This window comes from Dipodomys merriami, unplaced genomic scaffold (genome assembly GCF_024711535.1).
Source record: "Dipodomys merriami isolate MVZ:Mamm:240054 unplaced genomic scaffold, mDipMer1.0.p SCAF_20, whole genome shotgun sequence".
Lineage (NCBI taxonomy): Eukaryota > Metazoa > Chordata > Mammalia > Rodentia > Heteromyidae > Dipodomys > Dipodomys merriami.
Window position 1 is genome coordinate 4,785,630 of NW_027203382.1, and position 12,042 is coordinate 4,797,671.

A 12,042-nucleotide genomic window follows, 5' to 3' on the forward strand; every position below is an offset into this window, starting at 1 on the left:
TCCAAACAAATTAGCCACAGAAGTTGTTCCTATGTCTGGCAATGTTAATAAAGAACTACATTCTCCCAGTGCTTGCATGAGCTGTAATTTAGTTCTTTTTAAAAGCTTAAAGGACATAGGGAACTTTGAGATCAAGGAAATTATGTCAGGAATAAAACAAAGTCTAGTATTACCTACTTTTCCTTGAGTTAAAAGCAAATTGGCTTAATCTTGAAGTTGATGGTTTATAATGAATAGTTGGAAGGTATGACCGTGACTGATTTAAATACAGTACAAAAATGACAGATACCATAGTTTGAGTTAGCAAAAGAAAATGTTCAGCCTGTAAAGTTTTAAGTTATTTTAGAAGTTTTACATTTTCTCTAGAATACTTATTTTCTATTTTGACAGTTGTATTGTGCTTTTGCTTAATAGCCTGATGCTTGTGGTAATCCTCCAATCCCACAATTCTAATATAGTTCATTAACAACAACCAATAAATCACTTCATTATGGTCACAGGGTCTCCAAAGACAGCATAAATCCAGACTTCCAATATCATAACAAGGGTTAGATATTTGCTTTAAAATCTAATAAAAACTCATTCTTTCTTGAAATCCTTTGTTATCCATATTTACTTTAGAATATTTGCTTTACAATTCAACAAAGTCTCATTCTTCTTTGAGCTAGTTTGCTACCCATACCAAAATGTTAGAATTATCTCAAGTTTTTATTTAAAAAATAGAATATTGTAAATTTCTTACTTTTTTGGAGATGTATTATGTAATTTTTTTGTAGTTGTATATATGATTGGCCTGGCTGTTTGTATGCCAGTGTGTGTTTGTATTTTGTTTCTTTTTCTTTTTTGTCAGTCCGGGGCTTGAACTCAAGGCCTGAATTGCTGTCCCTGAGCTTCTTTTGCTCAAAGCACTCTACCATTTGTCACAGTGCCACTTCTAAAGATAAGTGTCTTATGGATTTTCGGCCCAGTCTGGCTTTGACTTCCATCCTCAGATTTTAATCTCCTGAGTAGCTAGGGTTGCAGGTTTGAGCAACTGGCGCATGGCTTCCTTTTTCTTTTTCTTTCTTTCTTTTTTTTTGATGAGATACAAGTTTTTGAAGAAGAATGACCTGTCTGGTCTGGTTGGTGAGGGAACTTGTTATTTGAGTAACTTCCCAAGAATCAGATTCAACAAAGTCTTGTGTCCAAGTTGATCTACATATTTCTAAGTCAAAGCAGTAGTTTTAGATAAAAACCTTTATTCAGTATCAATTGGAATTTCAGCATGACTTTTTCTATGACATGGGTCAGATATAAAGGAATGAAATCTTATCATCTTTACTATGTGTCAGAATGTATTCTTGCAAGAAAACTTGAATCTCTTGTTCCATTAAACATATTATGATCAATGCATTTTTATATTTGTATACCTCAAGATACAGGTAGGTGGTCCATTTCTTAATATATACAGTTATGGTTGCACAGAAAGAAGTTTGACCAACATAGGAAAATAAAAGTCTCTTGACACAAGTTGAACATGTATTCTTTTGGACCTATAATCTTTTCTTTTAACAGTAGCTCATGAAATGTGATGAAGGCCATGTGACGTCAAATCCATCATTTGGCTGGAAACTAGCAAATATTTGACTAGTATAATTCATATGGATCAACCATTTACTATCTGCTTGATGAAACAAGCTAATCGGAGAATGAGAGGAAATACTATTTTACAATGATCTCTCAGACTTATTTCTTCAAAGAAATTGAAAGTTTGAAAACTCTAGCTTTTGCTTTGTTGATACTGCAAGAAACTATGATTTTCCTCTATCAGATTTCTCAACAGTAGAGTAGACACAGGTCATAAAGTGTATAAAAATAACTTACATATGTAATTGTGTTTCAAGTACTCTCTTTTTCTTCTTGAGGAAGAATTCACCTTTTCGAAAAGCGTTCACATCTCATATTGTTAAGTATAGGGAGGCTTAATTTTATGCAATATCGTTTTTATTTAATTAATGTAAGAACAAGTATTTGCTTGACTGATTCTTCACTTCTAACATCAATAGTAATGATGTGTAAAGACAGAAATAAGGAAAAAAATTATGGCAGTAACATATTTTATGTTTGTATTGTCTAATTCATTAAATATAATAGATACATAGGGATATATAGAAAATATAAAGATCAATAGATGATAAATGGATGGATGGGTGGATAGAAAATAGGTTATTTTTAAAAATCCAGAAGGTGATAGGTAAATGGATGAGAGAGAGAGACAGAAAGAATATGACTTTAGAATATGCCTACATAGGAAAATCATAATAATATGGGATACAAGAGTCAAATCCCAGTTTATTGCAAGTGATACTGGATACAAATTTTTATTCTCTTTATATTTTATTGTTTTAATTTAGGTTGGTTTTTGTTTTGTTCTGTTTTTGTTTTTTGTTTTTGTCAGTTGTGAGGCTTGAACTCTGGGCCTGGGCACTGTCCCTCAGCTCTTCAGCTCAAGGCTAGTGACCTAGCACTTGAGCCACAGTGCCACTTCAGGTTTTTCTGGTGGTGGTTTGGAGATAAGAGTCTCTTGGACTTTCCTGCCCAGGCTGTCTTTGAACCTCGGTCCTCAGGTCTCAGTCTCCTAAGTAGCTAGGATTATAGCCATGAGTCACCAATGCCAGGATTTGATTAGCTTTTTATATACACAATTACTTTGAGTCTTGACTAGTTATCTGTTGACTGATCACAGAATATCAGAATAACAGAACTCCACAACTTTCCATATCCTCCCTAACATTTATCCAACAATGTACAATATACTATCCCACAATATACAATATACAATCATTACTTTTAAAATGTGTCATAAAAGTAGCACAACTTTTTGTGTGAAGTGACAAGTAGCCTATCTGTGCAAGTTTTTCAAAGAAGAAAAATGTCCAGACTGGATAACAGGTGAATCTGTCTATGGCACAATGTCATGATTCTGAGGATGTGATAACTAACAGCTGTAACTGATCACTGATACTATTTGATCGAATGTCATGTCTTACCTTGCTTAAGCAGTGATACTAGAAAAAAATAACAATGTCAATGATTTCACAATCATTGGATAATAGCTTAAAAACACTAACTTGTCAGTTCTGCATAAGTAGTTGGAATGTCTATTTATGATAATTTATTACTGTAATTCTTCATTCTTTTACTTCATTGTATCTTTCACCATCTTTCTTCTAAGCTAAACCATTTTATTCTATTGAGTCCTTTTGTATTTCTTTTGTTTTTAATTTTTAATTGCTTTATTGTTGTTTTAGAGGTGGTATACAGCATGGCTACTTTTGTATTTATCAAGTAATAAGTACATTTCCTTCCTTTGGCATATCTCTGCCATTCCCTTTCTCCTATCTCTACCCACAAGTTTCATGGTTCACTTTCATCTATGTCCAGTGCAGCCAGTGAGCTCTAGTGCTGCAATTTTCACCTGTTTTTCACTGATTCTGTGCCCTCCCCCTCCCCTTCCCTCAGATGTGCACATGAATATACTATAGACAAGGCAAAGAATAGAGAGTCATCAAAAACAAGACAAAACAAAAAACAACAAACTGTTGAACCTCGAACTTTACAATTTAGGTGGGGCAGGGGGAGTATAGTTGTGGAAGTGGGAGGGAAGGAATGGTAGGGGAAAAACAGAGAGGAGGCAACAATGCTTGATAAGAAATGTGCTCATTACCTAGCTCATGTAACTGTAACCCCTCTGTACAGTATTTTCACAATAAAAAACTTATTTAAAAAAAGAAAGAAAAGTCCTTTGTTTCCATATTTTGGAGATTTAGTATGTATGTCGAGAAAGAGAGAGAGAGAGAGAGAGAGAGAGAGAGAGAGAGAGAGAGAGAGAGAGAGAGAGAGAGAGAGAGAGAGAGAGAGAGAGATGCTTGGTGAGTATTAAGAATCATGCATAATTTGTCCCGTTACATATTTTTTATTTTTTTGATTGGTTACATAAATTCCCAACTTTTACAGTATTGTGAGATAGTGATAGTTAAAGTCACAAACACATTTTAACCTCCATGAGGCAAATTGTCATTTTCATGGTCTATAAAGTTTGTGAATTCTTTGAGCTTTGACAATACAACTATTTCTTCCACATTGGGTAGTATGTACATTTCTTTCCTTTTGCTTGGTGTGAGCTGTTCCCTCTTTCCCTCTCATTCCCTCCCTCCCATTGCTGCCCTTGAGTTGCTTAGTTCATTTTCATCAATGTCCATGCAGCTGATGGGCCTCTCTGTTGTATATTTTCCTGTTTCCCTCTGGATCTGTGTCCTCCTCCTAGCTTCCCTCAGATGTGCACATTTATATGTGTGTGTGTGTGTGTGTGTGTGTGTGTGTGTGTGTGTGTGTATACATATATGTGGTCAACAACAACATGGGGTCATTTAGTAATGATGCAACAAGATGAGGGAGGTCTTTGTTCTTGAGTCTTGTTTACTTTGTCATATCCCCTTGAATTTTGATTTAACATCCAATACCAGGGAGTCAGTGTGCCATTTGTCTCTTTGCTCTTGGCTTACCTCAGTCAAAATGATTTTTTTTTCTAGTTCCATCCATTTCCCCATGAATGCCATTATTTTGTCCTTTCTAATGGCTGCATGGTATTCCATTGCATATAGGTACCGCAATTTGTGGATCATCCTTAGTGGGCATCTGGGTTGTTTCCATAGCTTGGCTATTGTGAACAGTGCTGCAATGAACATGAAGGTACATGTATTTTCGTATCCTGGTTCCTGTTGCTCAGGGTAGATACCTAGGAGTGGTATGGCTGGATCATAGGGGAGGTCTATATTTAGCTTTTTGAGTTACCTCCAGACTGCTTTCCAAAGTGTTTGTATTAGTGTACATTCCCACCTTCAGTGCAATAGGATTCCTCTTTCTCTGCTTCCCTACCAGCATTTGTCATTGGCTGAATTTAGGATGTGGGCTGGGGTAAGGTGGTATCTCAGGGTTGTTTTATTTGCATGTCCTTTACAGCCAGGGATGATGAACATTTCCTCATGTGTTTCTTTGCCATTTTTATCTCTTCTTCTGAGAAGTCTCTCTTTAGTTCTCTTGCCTATTTAGTAATTGGTTTGTTAGGTTTGGGAGGGATTAGTTTCTTGAGTTCCCTATATATAATGGATATTAGGCCTTTGTCTGATATATTGTCAGTAAATATCTTTTCCCAATTGGTTGGTTGGCTTTCTAGTTTGGAGCTATGTCTTTAGCTGTGAAGAAGCTTTTTAATTTTAAGGTAGTCCCATTCATGGAGTCTCTCTCCCATTTGTTGTGTTCCTGGGATTCTGTTCAGGAAGTTCCTGTCATAGCGTGCCTATGAGTTCTAGTATCTCTCCTACTCTGTTCTGCAGTAGTTTCAAATTTTCAGGTTTAATGTTAAGATCTTTAATCCATTTTGAGTTGATGTTGGTGCATGGTGATAGGCTGGGATCTACTTTTAATTTTCTGCATGTGGCCGCCCAGTTTTCCCAGCACTAATAGTTGAAGAGGCTGTGCTTCTTCCACTGTACATCTTTGGCTCCTTTGTCAAATATCAGCTGACTGTAAGTATGTGGTTTTATTCCTGGATCTTCTAATCTATTCTATTGTTCTTCGTATCTCTTTTTATGCCAATACCAAGCTGTCTTTGTTATTATGGCTCTATAGTAGAGTTTGAAATCTGGTATTCTGATCCCTCTATTGTTGTTTCTTTTGCCTAGAATTGCTTTGAGTATTCTAGGTCTTTTGTTGTTCCATATGAAATTTTGGATTGTTTTCTCTATTTCAGTAAAGTACATCATTAGGATTAATGGGAATAGCATTGAATTTGTATATCAATTTTGGCAGTATGGCCATTTTCACTATATTAATTCTGCCTATCCAAGAACATGAAAGGTCTTTCCATTTCCTAGTGTCCTCTATGATTTCTTTCTTTAGGCTTTTATAGTTTTCATTAATTAGTTCCTTTACATCTTTGATGAGGTTAATTCCTATTTTTTGAGGTTATTGTGAATGAGGTTGTTTCCTTGATTTTCCTTTCTGCTTGTATGTTGTTGATGTACAGAAAGGCAACTGATTTTTGTGGGTTAATTTTGTATTCTCCTACTTTGCCGAAGTGGTTTATAAGTACTAAAAGTTTGGGGATGGAATTTTGGGGATCGTTAAGGTATAATATCATGTCACCTGCAAAAAGGGATAGTTTAATTTCTTCCTTCCCTATGCAAATGCTTTTAATGTATTTTTTTTTGCCTTATTGCTCTGGCTAAGGATTCCAAAATTATATTGAAGAGGAGTGGCGAGAGTGGACATCGTTGCCTTGCTCCCGTTTTAGGAGAATTGGTTACAGTTTTTCCCCCTTAAGTATAATATTGGCTATTGGTCTGTGGTATATGGCTTTTATTGTTTTAAGGAATATTCTTTCTATTCATATTTTCTCCAGAGCTTTTAACATGAATGCACGTTTTATTTTATCAAAAGCCTTTTCTACATCAATTGAGATAATTATGGGGTTCTTAACCTTGGAACTGTTGATATGATGGTCCTTTTGTATTTCTTCTTTTTTTAAATTATGTTTTTATTGTGAAATACTGTACAGAGGGGTTACAGTTACATGAGCAAGGTAATGAGTACATTTCTTATCCAGCATTGTTGCCTCCTCCTTTGTTTTTCCCATACCATTCCTTCCCACCTCCTTAGCTAAGACCCCCCACCCTCACCCCACCCCTGCCTAGGCCCAAAGAAACATAGGTCCCATGGTTTCCCATATTTGCAGTAACTAGTATATGTCTGGGACCTTTAGTTTTACTTTTTTTTGAGGGGGGTTCGATTGTGGGGCCTGAACTCTGGGCCTGGGCACTGTCCCTCAGCTCTTCAGGTCAAGGCTAGCACTCTACCACTTGAGCCACAGCTCCACTTCCGGCTTTTTTCTTTTTTCTTATGTGGTGCTGAGGAATCGAACCCACGGCCTCATGCATGCAAGGCAAGCATTCTACCACTGAGCCACCTTCCCAGCCCTGTATTTTTTTTTATTGTGAAATACTGTACAAAGGGGTTACAGTTACATGAGCAAGGTAATGAGTACATTTCTTATCCAGCATTGTTGCCTCCTCCTTTGTTTTTCCCCTACCATCCCTTCCCATCTCCTCAAGCTAAGACCCCTACCCCTACCCCACCCCCGCCTAAGCCCAAAGAAACATAGGTCCCATGGTTTCCCATATTTGCAGTAACTAGTATATGTCTGGGACCTTTTATATTTCTTTTTTATTTTTATTTTTTGGGTCTGGTCGTGGGGCCTGAACTCTGGGTCTAGGCGCTGTCCCTCAGCTCTTCAGGTCAAGACTAGCGCTCTACCACTTGAGCCAAAGCACCACTTCCAGCTTTTTTTCTTTTTGCTTATGTGGTGTTGAGGAATCGAACCCAGGGCCTCAGGCATGCAAGGCAAGTGCTCTACCACCGAGCCACCTTCCCAGCCCCATCCTTTTGTATTTCTTTAGCGGTATCCTCAATCCATATTCTGAACACCATCTTTCTTTTCCATGACCACCTCATTTATTCTACAAGAATACTTTTTCTCATAAAACCCAAGAAGTTCAAATTGTGGTGTAGTAATAGAATTGTTTAAATGTTTACATAAGTACTACTCAAATTAGACTCTTAAACTAGAGCATTAATTGAAAGCTTGTCAGAAATACAGAAACTCAGAATTTGAACACCGACTGTTGACCTAGAACCTGCATTTAATCATGGTGTTCAGGTTTTCACTGTGCTCTGAGATGTGGGATATTCAGGCTGGGGCAGTACATTATAGGTAAGCTGGAGCTTTTCTATCATATACAATTTAGTTATAATAGTACCTATCAATAAAGCTGGCACATTAAGAGATATAGCATGAATTGAATATAGTATTGAATGATGGAGTGAATGAAGAAATTCAATAGGATTTGATTAAAATTTGGGCTTTATTCATATATTGTTATGCATTACTGAATTCCAAAATTAAAATGTAAATGATGTCAAATATAAGGAAGATGACCCAAACACTCACAAAAATATACATAAAAATATACATAAAATATACAAAAATATACATGGTCCAGTGCTTGTTTCAGAGATTTTGAGGATCATGGAAACTGAGTCTTTAACAGTTATTAGAAATTGCATATTAAATAAACAATATTTCACTGTCCAATGAAGTTAATTATAACAGACTTGTCAATAGCAGAGATTTTATCATAAAATAACAATGTAGAAGATATAATTGTAATCTTAAATTGATGATTATTGATAATAAAAACAAAGACACACACAGACACACACACAGACACAAAGAATGGACTTTGCTTAAAGTTTATCATTTAGGATAAAATGTAACTTAGTGCTAAATTTCCCAAAGTTTCCAAAGAGAAGTCAATTTATTAGGAATGAATATTCTCATTTCCTGATATAAATGTAAAATCAATTGAATTGATTAGCCATATTAAAATCATCAATTATATATTGAGGTGACACTGAATAACTAGCCTTGGCTGTTACTGAATAACAAAGAGATAGTATAAATGAATGAACACAGTATCCACAAATCTAAGTATTAATGTTAGTTATAAATGTAATGAATAAATATAGGTTCTTAGGAAATGGAAACAATATGGAGAAGAAGTCTTCATTTTGATGATCTATCTTCCAAAGAGAAAGGATGATATATTTTAGAAAAAAAATGGAGAAATTGACTACCTTGACTGACAATGAATTGTTTTTCATTCTCATTGGTAGACAAATTGTCACATACTTTAAATCACAACCTGAACCATGAATGCTAAATCTTTTTATGTTTTTTAAACAGAAAAATAGAATTTCCACGTGATATATATATATATATATATATACACACACACATAGAGATAGATGTGTTCCACTTTCATAAACAATACATTTTTTCTTAACTCAATAAGATACACCAAACAACTGAGTTTGTTGTAGAGAGGCAAATAGAGGAAATGTGGGTAATTTTTAAAGTTTTATTTAGACAAATAGCAATTTTATATTTTAAATTTATATTTTAACAATAATAACAATACTTATGTGATATAATGTCTACATTACTTTTGTAATTTTGATCTATGAACATTTTTAGTTTTAGAAGGCTAACATTTGTAGGGTTTTTTTCAACTAATCTAAATGATAAAATCTGTCCTATGTGCAAAATACATTGTAATTTGGCTTATAAAAATTTAAACTTATAGCTGAATAGGAAAATTGCTGTGGATATTGCTATGGGGTTATGTGATATACAGCTGTCTTTTCTAACGTCACTTTTTTATTGTGAAAATACTGTACAGAGGGGTTACAATTACATGGGCAAGATAATGAGTACATTTCTTATCAAACATTGTAGTGTTCTCCTTTGTTTCCCCTTCCCATCCCTCCCACCCCTCAATCCTCCTCCCCCCACCAAAGTTGTAAAGTTCATTTTTCGACATAACAACTTGTACATTTCATTGTTGCAATGGGTCCACCTATATCCCTATTTAAATGATTTGTTTTTTCCCTTCCCCTCCATAAATTAAAAAAAAAAGGATTCCATTCATAAGATATAATTGGGGAAATGGAAATGACAATAAAACAATTTTTAAATATAAAACATCTCATTTCTGAAAAAAATGTTACAAAGACTATTTTATTTATTGATTAAAAAGATTTTTTTCACTTACTGATGTGGCACAAAGTTGCATTGATATTGGTACTACAGTGAACTTTATGAAATCTGTAAATTGACATAAATTTTCCATAAATCAAGTTGGCAAAGTCTACCATGAGCCTTTATCCCTCTTACCATGAGTAACAGACTTCTGCTTGGTTACTATTTCCTGTTGTGGAAAACTTTACAAGTGGAAAACAATTGCTTAAATCCAAATACAGCGCTGAGGTTCACAACAAGGAAGGATGACTCAGTAAATCATTGCACATATTGGTGATTTCTCATTGTACACGTTATGAGGAACCTCAGGCTATGGAATCAGTAACACACAAAGCTGAATGTATTCCTTGGCTTGGTATAAAACATTAGATAACATTATTTGATTTGAGATGAAGAACCACATGGATATATAGATGTATAGATGATGAAGAATCATAATATGTTAAGAATTCTCATGGAATTTGACAATAGTGCAATAATGTCCTTTAGAGATCATGTGTTTATTTCTCCTTTTTTAGATTTTATTGTTACCCCTTGTTGTGATCAGAAAATTAATATATTCAGAAGTATATAAAGGGATGTATTCATAGTTAGAAGGACTGAAGTAATAAATAAAAAGTAGGATGTGCAAAGGGACATTGACATGGAAGCACAGGTTTTACTATGACCACAGATGTGTAGGATAATTTCAATGTGCTGGAATGGAAGAAGGCATGGAGTGATAGAAGAAAAGTTGGAGAAGGAGAGGAAAAGAAATAAAATGCAGGACCTATTAAGCCTGACTGAGAAGGAGCAATTTGTTTCCTTAAGTATATTGGGAGGCATTCAGTAAAAGAAATAAGGTAATCAAGTCATACGTTACATAGAGAGAAAGATTGTGAAATGTTTTGGACTGCAAGTGCATGGGATTTTGGATTTTTATCAGCTTTTTAACAGATATTTTTGAGATAAGAAGTCCAAGCATAAAATCCATTTGTTTATACACACCTTAGATGTTCTTGAAGGTAGTTTCAGACAACATTCTGAGTGCAGCAGCACTTGGATAATTGTGCATCCCTCATGGTCTCAGGTTGCTGCTCAACAAAATCCAGTTTGGTCCATTTGAAGTTTGGGATTTTCATATTAGGACAAAGCTCAACCTATAATCATGAAAACAGCAAGGAACAAGCTAAGACAGGTTGTAAGCTGGAGTTGGACAGAGGAAGCAAGTGACAATCAAATGAGCATCAACAAAATGAACTTGTGTGAAAATGGCAATTAAGAGAATACACCACTTTTAGAAAATGCACTACAAATTTGATGACAGATGGTGAAAAGAAAAGCAATCCTGAAGAACCCAAATTGTTTCTCATGAAAATTCCTTTGAGGTAGCTATGCTTAGTGTGACAAAGTGCATTTTACATAGACCGGGAACTTTAGTAACTTCCTTGAGGAAATCCAGTAAGTTAACAAGAGAGCAACACAGCTTTCTTCTTCTCAATTCATACTTAAACTTTTTCAGATGAAGTATAAACATTTATCTCTTTCAACTGTAAACAATAGTCAGTGTTGACCTGACTCGAGAGGTTTTAATTATACGTTTACTTTGAAACATTGAAAACAATTTTACTTTGTTTTTTTTTTCACTCTCATTATATAACCCAGGCTGGCCTGGAAATTATATTCCTTCTATCTCTATGTTCCCAGCTAGCATCATAAGGGTATGCCACCATGCCCCTCAGAAACTTTCATAGAGTATATTCCAGATCTTTTTTATCTCCATTTTTATTAGCAACAATTCCTTGTACAAGGACATTTAATTTGAGGTAAAGTGACAGAGGGGATAAAGCTGGTCAAAGAATAAGGGATGACTATATGGACCTGTCAAATTCCATGAGAATTCTTAACAACCCAAGTTGTATAGTTCATTTCTAACAGGGTCTAATGAGTATCACTGCTGAATGAGTTCACCCTTTGTCACACCATTTCTATGCTTCTCCTTTCCCTCCCCAAATCAAATAAAATTACTTCTTAAGCCCAAGATTCTTTTTATATAGTATGAGGAAATGAAAACAGACCTTTTGTTTTTGTCTATGTACAGAAATACCTGAGGGTGTGTGCAAGGATCTAGCACAAACATAATACACAAGTGTTAGAATTTTACTTCTGATGGTTTAGGATTAACTTTTAGTATATTCCTGGTGCTATAATTATTTCTATGGATTATGCACAAATAAAATATAAACATTAGCAATGAAAGGTCAATGAGGCTAGGCAGAATGCGCTCTTTCATGTAGACTACGTCTGAACAATGCACCTGGCTCTTCCTATTGACATTTTATCCAAATATAGTGTGATTTAGAACA

The 12,042-nt window shown here is 35.0% G+C and overlaps 1 protein-coding gene across 2 annotated transcripts in view; it reads left to right on the plus strand.

Moving 5' to 3' along the window:
• Positions 1 to 12,042, plus strand: part of St8sia4 (ST8 alpha-N-acetyl-neuraminide alpha-2,8-sialyltransferase 4) — a 93,063-nt gene that overhangs the window by 23,677 nt on the left and 57,344 nt on the right. The gene's annotated exons all lie outside the window — the stretch shown is intronic.